We start from the raw sequence: 15,747 nt of genomic DNA on the forward strand, positions 1-15,747 counted from the left end.
GAAAAATCTGGATATACGTGTGTCCCAATTACCTTTGCCCTAGATTGCTTTATTCTTTTTCTATCCCACTCTGGCCCTCACCGAATCTATTTATCTATTTACTGCCCTCATATTGTGGCCAGTAAGGCCTGCTAGATGGAGGAACTACATAAATTAGGACATTTTTTTAATGTGAATTGGTGTCATTTTCTCTCCTGTCCACTAATCTGGGCAATCTTTCCCTGAGTGTCGTGTGCTCATGCCTTTATTCATGTATGTGCCGCCTTATGGGTCTGTTCCCCTCTCACTGATTCTTCTGAAATGCAAATGTACACGCAGCACTCATCCTGCCAGTTCTTTGGGACTTGCCCTGTGTTGCTGACTAGACCTCAGGAAACAAATTAAGGGACAGGAAAATTATTATTAGCAGCATTCCAGCTCCAGTTGTTCAGCCATATGCTGTTGTCTGTTTTGCTTTTCACTAATTTTCTCTCTCTGTTTTGCTTTTTACTGCCTCCCTCTTCCAGTCTCTTGGTTTCTGCTAGCTGTCAAGTGAAGGGACGTCAGGTGTTGACAAATAACGTGCCCAACACACCACGCACTAATGTGGTTCTTAAATAAATCGGAATAACTTACGTTAGCACAAAGTAGGATAGCCATAAATATATACATAAACCATGCATCCATAATTATGTACATAAAACTGTAGCCCATCTTAGCCCTGGCAGGAATTAGTCAATGTAGTGTCTGCTCTGAATTCATTCAGTAGCAGCGGTGCAGATTATTCATATGCTATTGGGGAATAACAAATTATTTTTATGGAAATAACAAAACAAAACTAACAGCAAAAACTCCCCTGTATAATTATGGCAGAGAGATAGCAATATCCTGAGCTCCATGGGCATACGCACATGCTATGAGAGAGGAAAAGATTTCAAAATCCTGAACATATTTGAACAGACTCTATGGCAAACTGGAAACTTCAGCTTAATGTGAAACCAACACAGCTAAAATAAAGTGGGTTTAAATGTGAATCTAAAGATGGAAAGAAAAAATGAACCTTTTGAAAATTATTTGCGGTGTTAAGTGTAATATTTTACTCTTTGTAAAGATTTTCTACCCTACAAAGAATCTTGTAAACAGCTGGATGCTAGACATAATTAAAGGGCATGTATGTAGGTATGTAACCTGACAGAAAGAAAGGAAATTCAGTTGGTAAATATCCATTAAAAATAGTCCTCCTGCATTGTAAATTGTGAAGCCTTTGGATATTGCGTTCTTGTTCTGCATAATTTGCTCCATTCATATGGGATAATATACAGTCAGGAAAGGAAAGGTAAATTGTTTAAGCCAGTCACTCTGCCCAGCTAGAATCTTAGAAATAAAAGCACAGATTCTTTAATAAGGCTGTGTTAGGTCTATTACTACACTAAATCAAAGGGGAAAAGAGTGTTTAAATGAGCTTCTCTGGGAACCGTGGCACCATGTTTTGTGTTATCAGAGGGCGATGGCCATAGCTCACTACACACGTTATGTATTACACCTGCAGTAGATAGTTCAGACAGATCAGAACAGGGTACCTTTTGATTCACTATCATCGGCAGTATAATAAAACGGGGCGTATGTGAGGGGGAAAATGTCTGCAGTCTCTAATAAGCAATATATCAACTAAGCACTGTCAGGTTTTTGTAGAAAGTTCCCCAGCATGATTTATTGCATTAATTACAGTCATGTGGGCTTCATGTTCCTAAGCCTGAAATTGCAATCATATTCTAAAGTTGATTTAAGAATATGCTTTGGCCAAGACTAAAGTACAGCTTATTATGATTAATATAATAAAATATTGATTACATACGTCTTTTTCTTTTCTTTGTTTCTCTGTTTGCTGCACTAGTTAGTGTCTCTTTCCAAAGCTGTGACATACATTTAGATTTCAAATGACAAGGATCCTCATCTGTTTTTCATCCACCTCTTCATTGTTTCCCTTGTTTTTACATCTTTTTTGTTCATTTTCTCGCTGCATTTTCTAGCTCTCTGTTTCTTATCTGCTGGCTGGAGTGCATTTAAATCAAGAGCAGGCAAATTGTGCTCTGTGAACGTGGCTCTCCCCTTTGAGATCAAGTGCATTGTTATCGCCAATGTGCTCATTAAAATAAAGGCATCTAAGTGCCCTAGTACAACACTGTGACCCTTCTGGGGCCATGCATGGGAATGTGTTAATCCTCTATTAGTATTGAGTGGGAACTAGAGGTCAGTCAGCCTAACTTCGATTCCTGGAAAGCTACTGGAACAAATTAAACAATCAAGGATAATAGGGTGCTAGGTAATAGCTAACATGGATTTGTCGAGAATAAACCCTGCCAAACCAACCTACTTTCCTTCTTTGAAAGGGTTACTGGCCTAGCAGATGAGGGTAGGGGAAGCTGTAGGTGTGATATATCTAGACTTTAGTGAGGATTTTGATACAGTCCCACATGACAATCTTATTAGCAAACTAGGAAATTGTGATCTAGATGATATTACTATAAGGTGGGTGCACAACTGGTTGAAAGATCATACTTAAAGAGCAGTAATCAAGGGTTTGCTGTCAAACTGGCAGGATGTATCTAGTTGGGTCCCCCAAGGTTCCGTTATTCAATATTTTCATTCATGACTTGGATAATGGAGTGGAGAGCATGCTTATACAATTTGCAGATGACACCAAGCTGGGAGGATTGGAAGCACTTTGTTGGGCAGGATTAGGATTCAAAATGACCGTGACAAATTAGAGAATTGGTCTGAAATCAACTGAATGAAATTCCATAAAGACAAATGCAAAGGTATTTCATTAAGGAAGGAAAAAGCAAATGCCCAGTTATAAAATGGGGAATGACTGGCTAGGCGGTAGTATGGCAGAAAAGGATTTGAGGGTTATAGTGGATCACAAACTGAAGATGAGCTAACCATGTGATGCAGTTGCAAAAAAGGCTAATATCATTCTGGAGTGTATTAACAGGAGTGTCATATGTAAGACATGGGAGGTAATTGTCCTGCTTTACTCAGCACTGGTGAGGCCTCAGCTGGAGAACTGGGTCCAGTTCTGGGCGCTGCACTTTAAGAAAGATATAGACACATTGGAGCAAGAATAATGATAAAAGGTTTAGAGAACCTGATTAATGAGGAAAGGTTAAAAAAAACGGGCATGTTTAGTCTTGAGAAAAGATGACTGAAGACTGTAATCGGTCCCCCTGAAAGGGCTGCTATAAAGAGGACTGTGATCAGTTGTTCTCCATGTCCACTGACGGTAGGACAAAAAGGAATGGGCTTAACCTGCAGCAAGAGAGATTTCGGTTAGATGTTAGGAAAATTTTTTAACTATAAGGATAGTTAGGAACTGGAATAGGCTTCCAAGGGAGGTTGTGGAATCCCCATTATTGGAGGTTTTTAAGAACAGATGAGAAAAACACCTGTTGGGGGGAGGGATAGCTCAGTGGTTTGAGCATGGACCTGCTAAACCCAGGGTTGTGAGTTCAATCCCTGAAAGGGCCAACTAGGGATCTGGGGCAAAATCAGTACTTGGTCCTGCTAGTGAAGGCAGGGGGCTGGACTTGATGACCTTTCAAGGTCTCTCCCAGTCCTATGAGACAGGTATATCTCCATATATTATATCAGGGGTGGGCAAGGTTTATTTGGCCTGCTTTAGTACAAGGGGCTGGACTAGATGGCTTCATGAGGTCCCTTCCCATCTTACATTTCTATGATTCTATAAAGAGGAGACTAAAAGGTTAGTGGGTACATGTTCCTCCTGTTCTCTTCCCCTTTCCTCCTTGCCTCTGAGGGGAATAAATACTGTGTATTATTTATCTGATATGATCCACAGCAAAACAGGCACCCAAAAAGGCATCTTCGGTAACTCTAACCTTAATCAATATGATCACAACATACTATATTCTCATCATCATTGTGGTAATTCCTAGAGTGCACAAACTGGGATTAAGGTTCCTTTTTGTATTTTAGGCACTGTACAAAGAAATAACAGAGTTCATGCCCCTGCGTGCTCACCATCTAGGAAATGGTGGTATTGGGAGCCTTGCCTGTAGCGTGGCATCTCTAGTGGACCCAAATACCATTGGGCTTGAGATTGTTTTTGGCACGAACCATGGAGGGCCACATTTTCAAACATGGCATAGAAATTTGTGCTTGCAGTTTTGCATGAGTAATCCAGGTAGATAGGCATCTAGCTTCGCAGCTTGCATTCATAAGTTCTGTTTGCAAATCTCACTCTTCGAGTGTGCAGATACACTGACACAAATGTTGAGGCTGAGGCGTCGTGCAAAATACGGGCCCTGGTTTTATTTATAGCCCAGGAGCTTTTGTATTTTGTGTTTTTTCCTTCTGCTCCCAGATTAATTAAAAATATATGTAATTCAACCAAGGAGGCATTTCTAAGAGTGTCACAACGTTTTTCTTTGTCTCCCCGAACGTCATGTTTTTCTTTGTCTGCCTTCGTTCTGAGCTGTTTTCTGCTTTCCTCTCTTCTCCTATCTCAGAATACATTCAATACCGTACATGGATGATATTGACTGTGGCCCTGACTCAGCAAGTAACCCATCTTAAGTGAAACATTAAGCACACACTTAAGTTCCATTGATTCCAATGTATTTTAAGCATGTGCTTAAGTGTTTCCTGAACTGTGCTTTGCTCAGTTGGGGCCTCACTGGGGAGAAAGGTTGAAATTCTGTGGGAGGGTTGTGTGTGATGCCTTTCCTGGATTGGTACTAGCTAGCCAAGTCCTCTTGGAATGCATCACTTCTATAATGTATCATCCAACCTCTAGTTCCCAGGGTAAATTACATGGTCACTGACACGTTGTTCTGATTTTCCTCAGCCAAATAATCCACAAAGCTAATAGGTTACTATATAGTAATTGACATGAAAGGTCACCTGTACCAAGTCATTAATACAAAGTCGTGGGCAAAAAGGGAGTATGTTTTCTATACTTAATATTAACACCAGCAAAATTACATTTGCTAAAATTGTCTCCTGCTCTATACTTTGCTTTAAAATCTACATTTTCAATTTAAAGCATCTCTTTCAGAAAAGAGAGCTCTACATTTGACTATTTCTAGTCAGAAATTATGGAAAGATTACACTCTCTCCACAGTTGATATTTACATGGTAGCTTTACAATATAAACCTATTTTGACACATACCATCCCTAGAATTAATCTAATCATCCTGAGTTTTTTCATGTGTGCTGCTCTGACAGAAGAGCACTTTTTCCTAAAGTTGGAGGTGATTGAATAAGGCTTAGTCAAGATCAGGTACCACGGTTTGAATAATCCGTTTTCATATTTTTGAGACATTTTCTAATCTCTTGAGATGCTCCCATGTAGCTCAAAAACAACTTGGCCAGGAAAGTTCAGATGTGGGTTATTATATTGTCCTCCCTGAGGAGAAATGTTTTTGGGTGTAGTTTGCTGGGTTAAGGAGGGAGGGTTTTAGAGAGGTGTGATCCAAACCAATGAGAAGTCAGTGGAATTCATATAATCTGCAAATTGTATTGGCAGAGATTATAAATCTGTAGCTGAGCCAGAAGAGTATATGGGGTGTTAGATCTCCTCAGTCATAGGTTGCAGGCATTTGAAACTTGTTTTTGAAGCTGGCCAAGCATATGTGACTAAGGGCCTGATCCTGCAAAGACATATGCACGTACTTTGAACTTAACTTCATGTGCTTGACAGTAAATATGTTCACAGTCTTTGTGGGATTGGATCCTTATGATGTACTGAGACGGAATTGCAAACTATTACTTTTAAGTGTGTGTGAAGCTGCAGGTGGGCGGGAGGAGATTCCTGGTCCAGATCATAGGCTACAGGGGCTCTGTAATGAAGCATGGGATCTGGGTTTCAGAAAAAGAAGACAGTATAGAACAGAGGTCGGCGACCTTTGAGAAGTGGTGTGCCAAGTCTTCATTAATTTCAGGTTTCACATGCCAGTGAAAGGTTTCACGTGCCACACCGGCAGCGTGGGTGGCAGACGGAACCCCAGACCGGCAGCGGGCTAAGCCGCTCAGCCTGCGGCTGGTCTGGGGTTCCATAATCCAGGCTGGCAGTGGGTTGAGCGGGGCCGGCGACCGGGACCCCGGCTGGCAGCAGCGTGCCACTAAAAATCAGCCTGCTTGCCGCCTTTGGCACGCGTGCCGCAGGTTGTGGATCCCTGATATAGAAAGAGCCAGCCTAGAACAAGGTGGGGGTGAGTTGTGCCTCTCTGCCTTAGGGAGCAACCTGCTTTGTCTCTTTCTGATTTTGGCTATTGTATGTTATCCTCCTGGTTTCTAAGAATAAAAGTAGTGTTGTATTGCAACCTTCCAGCCAGAATATTTTATGTGTTGTATCTAACTTCTCTGTGTGTATGCTGTGAAACATAGATCCATGTTTATAGATCTTAGATGGTCTAAAGAGTCTCATAGATCATAAAGGGGTCCAAGTATTTCTCTGAACTACCGCCAAGAATCCTGCAGGGGTTATAACTAATATGCGGAGACACAGTAGGCACTCATACAGAGCATATAAACCTCACAAGGGCTCCTGGGGTGGTGTGCCTCATGTGAATACATTACCAGTGCAGAAGTAGTGCATTCCATCTTCCCAAGCCAGTGATGCACACCAATGCATCACACAGCAGTTGAGGTTTAAAAAAAATTAGGTATTCGCAGACAAAATCTTCATGCAGAGCTAAGGCTGTAAATAAGTTTCAGTAGCTTAAGTGGGAAACAATGTAAAATAACGTTGTAGTTAAAAAACACCAACCCAAACACACAAACAAACAGTCTCCAAATCAGACAGCCAGAAGTGTCAATGTTAAGGTTACACTTAAAACAAAATAAAATAAAAACAACCAAAAACTTTGAAAGTACGTTTCAGGCCCTGCATTCCGAGGTTGCTACTAAAGTGTTGCAGATATTGAAAAGGAGAAGCACCAATCTCCTAAATAAATAAAAGAAGGGTGGGTCAGGAAGGGGGGTGAGGAAAGTGTCTGTTTAATTTTAATTTGAGGTAGGTTGTTTTCTTCTAAATAACTAAACAGCCAGGGCCAGATCCTCTGCTGGTGCACATCTGCCAAGCTCCACGGAAGCCAAAGGAACTCTGCCAATTTACACCAGCTGAGGAGGTGACCATCTGTGTATCAGTTGCACTCACTGTTTATGGGCCTGATCCTGTAAGGTTCTGAGGGAGTTCAGAGAACTCAGAGCCTTGTAGAGTTGGGCTTCAAATTTTGTAGCATTCCTGGGTAAAATCTTGGCCCCATTAAAGTCAATGGCAGGTCTGCCATTGATTTCAATGGGGCCAGGATTTTACCCCATATCTTTAAAGGGTCTGGTGGTCAGGTCTGGATTTGGGGCAAGTGATCCAGGCAACTGCCAGGGTTGCCTGGCTTGGGAAGTGCCGGGCTTGGGGTGTTGTGCATGAATAAATATAGATTTACAGATCCTAGCGTGCAAATTATTCATCTTGTATGACAGGGATAAATCATGCATGCAAATTATGCATCAAAGTTGTGAAATGGGCTACAAATGCAATAAAAAATAAGGTATTCAAAAGTTTAACAAACTGGGTGGGGCGGGGATGTGCCGAAGATGCTCCTCACCTGGGGTGTTATCTGGTCTAGGGCCGGCCCTGATTGTGGTAAAAGTGGGAGAAAAGAATACATGCTGAAAAACCAAACTAAAACTACAGCCTGCCTTAACATCTGTTCAGATGTACATCCTGTAAAAAATGGACAGATAACTAATGTTTATTTTAGAAACTCTTACTTTATTGAGATATCAGGTTACAAATATTCTTGTGCTCATTTACTTGGAATCTGCATTCACTTTTCTTCAAGGAAATCTGAATATGTCTTAATTTTGGACTCACAAAATATTTCACTTGTAATTTTGGGGACGTTAATTGATCATAAATGTAATTTGTGTTGACCAGAAAACCTTAAGAGCATGTGCAAATGGATTTTTAAGAAATATTAGCAATCTTAGAGATTTTTCATGCAATTGAAAGCACTTGATGAAAACATAAAAATATAGAGTCTTTGGCCTAAGCATTGTGGTGTTTAGAGGAGGGAAGTTTAACTGATTGGTAGAATTCCATGGCAATATAAATGACTAGGGTAAAAATTCAAGCAAAGTGTCTGGTGTGGGTTTTTTTCTTAAAAGTGTTAAAAGCCACCGTGTTGTTCCTTTGATTCTGCAGAATTCAGAAGTCGTTATATGTCAAAACCCATAAATATATATTTTGCAACTGAGTTAGTGTGGGTGGGTGGGTGGAGGAGGAGCTGCCAAGCAAAGTCAATTCTTAATAGATAGCGAGGGAATAAAAATGCCAGAAATATCATTCTACAAGTGCTGTGCTGTCTGTTATTATGGGAGCTCTTACTCTTGGAATGGTTCTGCATAGTTTCAGGCATGATTTATCAATGAGACCTCCGAGTCTGGGATGAGGTGGTTTCCCACCTTTACAACACTGAGAAGAGAGAATGACTTTCCAATGTTATTTCTAGGACAGAACGAAGAGCCAGATTGCTCTCTTCTGAATTCTGTGATCATAGAAGTTGCTTGTATTCTGGGTATGGCCTTGCCTGTTAAATGTAACATTAGCATTTACTGTGAGCAAGTCTCTAGAATAACTGTGTTGTAGTGCTAGGCACGAAGCCTGCAAGGTGCCGTGTGTTGTGTTTTCAGCACGGAGTTGTGAGCACTTAGCACCACACTGGCATGTTTTTGACATCAGGGCACGTTTTTGTTCGCTTGTATTAAAATATTCTCTAGGCAGTAGGTTTGCACTTAAGAATCTGTTCTAATCAGAGAGAGAATTGGGCAGTGAACAAACGTTGGGTATGTATACGCTGGAAAGGAATGTGTGATTGCAGTGCGGACAGGCATAGACACGCTAGCTTGAACCTAGCTAGCCAAGGTAACAATAGTGGTGTAGACGTAGAGGCATGGGCTTCAGGACAGGCTGACAACTTGAGAATGTAGCCCAGCTCCCTGGTGGGCTTGTCCTTTGGTTGCTAGTCTGTGCTGAAGCCCGTCCCACCACGTCTTCACTACTGTAGATTAAAGTGATCACAGGGATGCCTACCTGTGCTGCAATCTAGGGTGACCAAATAGCAAGTGTGAAAATTCGGGACAGGTGGTAATAGGCACCTATCTAAGACACAGCCCTGAAGATCAGGGCTGTCCCTATAAAATCAGGATATCTGGTCACCCTACTGCAATCAGACCTTCCCTTGCAGTATAGATATTCCTTTTGACACGTGCAGCTTATAAGAAAACCACATCACAACTAGCATCATATTTCTGCCAAGATCTAACTATCTATAGGTTCAGTTTAACTGTATTTGAGATTCCCTGTAGTAGCTCAATCTGGTGACGCTCAGTAATGTTATAAACCATATGCTTTTGAACCTTAAAGAAACCAGCATCTGAATCTAACTAAAGCAAATATTTGTTTCCTTTGTGTATAACTACAGAAGAGTTGAAATGCAGCTGTCTTATTCAGTGTTACCCGATGACTTTTCATGCTGAAATAAAAAAAACCCCTCAATTTGTAATTCAATTGTTAGTGTTAGGCCTTATCCGTACTGCAATCAGAACAGAAAAAAATCCGAACCATGGTAGTTCAACTGAGTTAAACACAGCTGTAGTTTAGTGAAGAAGGATGATCTGGTTGTTAAGTTACTTGTCTGGGAATCTGAAGCAGTTCCTGCTCCACCACAGACTTTCTGTGTGACTTTGGGCAAGTCACTTAGGACCAGATCCATTAAGGTAGTTAGGTGCCTAAATATCTTTGAAGATCTGTCCCTTAGTCTCTTTGTGCCTCAGTTTCCCTTCTGTAAAAGGAGAATAATAGTATTTCCCCACCTTGAGAGGTGTTGTGAGCACAAATACATTAAACAACTCGAGGTGCTTCAATACTACAATAAAGTGGGGCTGCATAGACCAGTATGGACAATTTTATTTGTTTCAAAGCTATTTTATTAACTAGTGCTGCCAGCAAACTCAGTCAAGTACAGTTTGAGTAGACTAGATTCTCAGAAAAAAACTGGTCAGAGCTCTGTACTGAATGGAACCCAGCAGTGTTTCAGGTTGTTACCAGCAGGGTTCTGGCCTGAGAATACACAAGGCCGTATCAATGCTATAGATGTTTTTAATTTTTTTTTCTTTCTATCAAGCAGCAAAATAATTTGCTAGGACTTCAGAAAAGTGCATAATGCAAATCCAGCATGACACAGCAAGGGTGGGATATGGACAGGTAAAGAGGAAAAGCGAGACAAGGGTGACTGACAGGAACCTGTAGTTACTCAGTTAAGAGTAACATTAGGCACCAGGTGGATCAGTGGATATTGACCGCTCTCCTGGGACAGGGATGTAGACCTTCAGATCATATGGCTGAGACCAGGAAATGAACTCCAGTTCCTTACCAGCACTCCTAAGTGTCAGATCCTTATTAGATAAGGCCCGTACATTTTTGTGGCTACATTAACTTTTTTTTTAAACCTTCCCTTCTTCCTCATTTCCTCTAGGTGAGATGGGGGGAGTTAAGATTTTAATGAGGCCAGGGAGAATAGAAACTGAATTAGTGGCCCCCTTCCAACTCTCGTGGAATACAGGTTGCTGTTTGAAATCTCTGTTGGGTCGACATGGGTTGTGTCAGAATTATATCTCTACAGCGTGATTCTGCACGGCATTACCCCTGGCTTACGCCAATGGAGGTGCGGCGTTTTAACATAATGGGCATGATTCACCACAGTTACATCGGGATAAAATCAGAGTAACACAGTGGCAAATCGGGCCCATTTTGCCAGACTCTCAGCTGACGTAAATTGCTGTAGGTCTGCTGACTACCATGAATCTCTGCTGATTTACACCAGTGGAGCACCTGCCCCATTATGGTTAAAAGTCCCTGCCTCCCCTGCAAAGTGACAAGCCAGACCACTGAAATAGTTAATCAGAAGATAGTGAAGGCACTGCTTTGTTAATAGTTAATAGTAACTACCAGACATCTTTAAAGCACAGAGGATTTATAACAGCTTACTTGCAGATACGAAATTTATCTTCACAAGTTCAGAAAAGAAGAGTGACTGTGTGTTGCTCCTGTGTTGTGACAAGCCATCCTTTAACAAGTGATGATTTATGGCATATTTAACAGGAAGCCGTTGTATGTGCTATATATACAGAAACAGTATTTTAAAAGTGTGTATGAGGGTGGGGGCGGAAATGTGGGCTGCCAGTCAAAATACTGATGACTTATAAATGGTGGTTGATGTACTGAAGTAAATGTTTCTTCCTGTGCTTTAAACAGCATCAGCTCTTTATTTCAACACTGTACCCTACCAGAATAAAAGGATTTCCCCCAGGCATTGACAGGTTAGTCTCCATTGTGGTATACTGAGGGTACTTTTATATCAACATCAATATTGTTGACATGCATCCAACGAAGTGGGTATTCACCCACGAAAGCTCATGCTCCAATACGTCTGTTAGTCTATAAGGTGCCACAGGATTCTTTGCTGCTTTTACAGATCCAGACTAACACGGCTACCCCTCTGATACTAAACATCAATATTGTGGTTAGTCTTCAAAACAGAGGTGTTACTTTTTATTCGCATGTTCACTGCAGAAATCTGATTCAGCAGTGTTCTTTTGACAGCTGCCATGTGCTTCAAAGGGGATGTTTACAGTCCCAGACCTTTACAATTCTATTTATCCTGCATGAGGATCAACGTCCCATGGGTGGGTTCCACTGAATGCCTGGCCTTGTGGTTAAGAAGCAAGATTGGGACCAGGAGATCTGATATGGGTTCTGTTCCTGGCCCTTCTGCGTGACTTTAGGCAAGTCACTTAATCTCGCTGAGCCTCAGTTTCTCGATCCATAAAATGGGGCTGCCAAAACTAGTTGTCTACTCTGGAGGACTGCACCGTCCCAATCTTGGGTTGCTCTGGGGGCTGGAGAGGCCCCCAGGATAATTTAGGCAGCCCTGTCTGAAATCCCTGGAGCCCCATCTGTCCTTGACACAGCCTTCTGCTCCCAGACGCACCCTGGGACACCCCCTGCTCTGCAGCTTTTGATGGGGGTCCTCGGAGAGTAGCCTTTTGTCTGTGTTCTCCAGTGCCGGTCCTGGGGGAATCTTCCCCCGGCTGGAACCAGGGCTTTTAGGGCCCCTTTACACTGTGCCGGCCTAGTGTATAGGGGCCAGAGCAGGAGTGAGGCTCTCATTCCAGGACAGAATTAAGCAGCATCACTCAGGTGGATTAGGGACTGAACCTACAAGATACCGAGCACCTCGTATGTGGAGCTGATCTCTCTCTGCTCCCCCCGGCGTTAAGGAGAACACTCAGAGCCTCACAGGAGGTGTTCAAGGGAGATGATCTTCAGACATAGGCAAAAGCCGGTTTTGTCCTATGCGGAGGTTCTATACATGCTGTCCACCATCACCTAGACAGCAGAGATGACCTATTTCACTTACACAGGGAGACAGGATCATTCTGCTCTTAGGCCCTGATTCAGCAAAGCACTGAAGCACATGAGTCAATGGGATACTCATGTGCTTTGTTGAATCAAGGCTTTAATAGCGTAATAAGGCTACACTGTACATACACAGAAATGGAAGGAAATGATAACGTAACCCTTTATGGTGACAGCAAGGGCAGGATTTAGACTTGTGTCTCTTTCAAACCATGTCGGTTTAGTTCCCTGACCTCCCTCAGCCCCCCTCTCCATAAGGTTTTACTAGTGCTAGTAGTGCAGAAATAATGCAGCTGTTGAAAAACAGTTCCTTTATATTCATCATTAGCAGAAGTGCCAGCTGATTTCTGATTCCAGATCCTTATTGTTGGTGATGATGAGGTTGAAAGTAGATAGACTACAGTTGGATTTTCAGATACTAAAGTCATCATGTTTTGCTGGTTATTAGAGAAAAAAACATAGTTACTTATAAACTAAGCAATTTTCAATGTGGAAGTAATTAATGGACAATGAATGTGGAGCAGCATTTTTGCAGAACTCCTGTTTTGATCCTAATTACTCTTGGAAACATGCATCAGACGATAAACAGTCTGGTGACTGTATTATGCTTTTTTCTTTGTCTGGATAAGTGAATATAGATACTATAACTCCTATATCAGAGGGGTAGCCGTGTTAGTCTGGATCTGTAAAAGCAGCAAAGAATCCTGTGGCACCTTATAGACTAACAGACGTTTTGGAGCATGAGCTTTCGTGGGTGAATACCCACTTCGTCGGATGCAAGTGGGTGAATACCGACTTGCATCCGACGAAGTGGGTATTCACCCACGAAAGCTCATGCTCCAAAATGTCTGTTAGTCTATAAGGTGCCACAGGATTCTTTGCTGCTTATAACTCCTATGTTTATCTGAACAATAGGTGAAATACTGGAGTTGGATAGATATCTCAAGATGCATCCATGTTGAGTCCTTGGAGACTCACTAGTTCTCTTGAATTATGTGTATATTAGAAACATTTCATGTTTGTCACAAAGATCAAAGGAAAAATGTAAATATGACGCCTTGTCAAACTTAAACATCTGATGTCCAAATTACATACCTGTCAACTTTTCAGGAAGAAAATGAAAGTGATAAATAGCAATCAAAGAGGGCAGGCATCCAGTACGTTGTTTGGCCCTTGGTCCTGTCTCCTCTTTAAATTTCACAGATTTCCTCTTCCTCCTGCAATTCACTGCAATGAGCAGGGGATCTGGGGTGACTGGAGAGCAACCCTGAATGTCATTGTTATGGTATGTCACAGTGCCGTCAGGGCACGTGAGCTCCATACAGTGCTTCTTTCCCTTCTGCAGGCAGGGCTGAGAGTGAGAACCATTCACAGGGCTAACAGGAGGGGGAGCTGGAGGTGCTGAGAGTGTTTTTCATGAGAGAACGGACTCTTCTAATCAAATCTGGGAAAGTGGCCAGTTCCAGCTCCTCCTAGTGCCCAGAACTGAGGTCCAGATGATATGTAGCTTCTGACCAACTGAAAATCCGACTTATCCTCCAAAACGCTTTAAAATGTGGAGAATTTGTGAGCATTATCCACCAAACATGGGTGAGTTAACTGGCCTGGTGTTATTTTGGCCTGATTTAAACAGGAAGAGTGGGTAGTGCACATTGCCTTGTACAACATTTGTAAGTGATATGTAAGTTGGATAAATCCAGCTGGTCGCTAGGTGTTACTGTGTTCTCACTGAAATGCAAATGCCAGGACCTATCAGCGGTTATAAATAAGGACACTTTTAAAGGTGACCTGCAAAGGGCAAAACACAATGAAATTGTATGTAGTGTTTTTTTTTAATAACATATAAAAAAAGCCTGAATCATTTCTGCTTGTTAATTGGAAAAATGTCAGAACTGAGTTCCTTTAACTACAACAGAGCATAGCTAATTCTTTGTGCTTGTCACTGAAATATTGCCTCTTTGTGTTTGTTGTTTATCATTTTCTAATACCATTAAGCATTGTCATATACCTGAAGAGACCATTCCACCTTTTGTGCTTCTAAATTACATTCTCGTATAGATGGGTAATTTGCACATGTAAAGAAGATAGTCTTTCAATATCACATGTAATTTAAATGTAAGGACCATTTTCCTTTTTATGCTTTTCATGCCATGATCAGCAAGAAAATTAGTAGCTCAACAAAAGTTATCTTTAGTGCTGGCTTGAACTCTGATTAACAACTGTGGTTTGATTTGTCGCTGATCACAAAGGCCTATAAAATATCCTTGTAGACCAGCATAAAATTGTTTCCAGATTTTGATCTTCTGCCAAGGTTTCCAGCATGAAAGAAAGGTCAGTTCCTCAAGGAGAAATGGTTCCACTCTCAAGAAGAAACCTGATTGTGTAGGTGATCTTAAGTCTAAGTGAATTTGTGGAGTGCTGTCTTGGTAGCTACTGATGTTTTTCCTTTCTGTCCCCTAAAGACGAAATATTCTTTATCTTTCATATCTGTATACTTGTAAACAGGGGCGGATCTAGGGGCAGGTGACCCAGGCAACTGCCTGGGGTGCTGAGCTCAGGGTACTGTGCATGAATAAATACAGATTTACAGATCCTAATGTGCAAATTTATCATCTTATATGACCGGGATAAATCATGCATGCAAATTGTGCATCAAAGTCGTGAAATGGGCTACAAATGCAATAAAAAATAAGGTATTCAGAAGTTTAACAAATCGGAGTGGGGGGGGGGGCCAAAGATGGTCCTCGCCTGGGGTGCCATTTGGTCTAGGGCCGGCCCTGCTTGTAAACTATGCATTGCATTGTAGTATGTTTTTTTGCAAACCCTTTGTGTCTGGGTGTGTTGTGCTATAATACTGTTCTGTACGTTTCTGTCTATATTTATTTAGCACTTGAAACCGCATCTCATTAAAGATACTTTTTAATGGAATAAATATGATGATTTAGTTTTGTTTTGTTTTTTAATTGGAACCAGTACAACCTCTGGTTTCACAAATGAAGCAATTCAGAATGGGTTTAGCTACTCGAATTGGGCCCCTGCGCACAGCAGTGGAATCAATCTACAAGTTTTCTATCTCACATTTGTTCGAAAATGCAGACTTGCCTCTAGTCCCAGACTTTTCCACAAATCTCCAGGCGCCCAAGTGTGCGCCAGTGACAGGAGGAGCTCATTTTGATTGTTTTTTTGCGATACTCTAGTAACATCATTTGTGAAACTGAAGTTGGCTTTTCAAACATGAGACAGGTATGTAATAATGTTTTCCAAT

General features: G+C 41.6%; 1 protein-coding gene across 7 annotated transcripts in view; it reads left to right on the top strand.

The window, feature by feature from the left end:
* The window catches only part of KIAA1958 (KIAA1958 ortholog), a 125,380-nt gene that overhangs the window by 74,556 nt on the left and 35,077 nt on the right, over positions 1-15,747 (top strand). The window lies entirely within an intron of this gene.

The sequence above is a fragment of the Mauremys mutica genome, chromosome 6 (genome assembly GCF_020497125.1).
Source record: "Mauremys mutica isolate MM-2020 ecotype Southern chromosome 6, ASM2049712v1, whole genome shotgun sequence".
Classification (NCBI taxonomy): Eukaryota; Metazoa; Chordata; order Testudines; family Geoemydidae; genus Mauremys; species Mauremys mutica.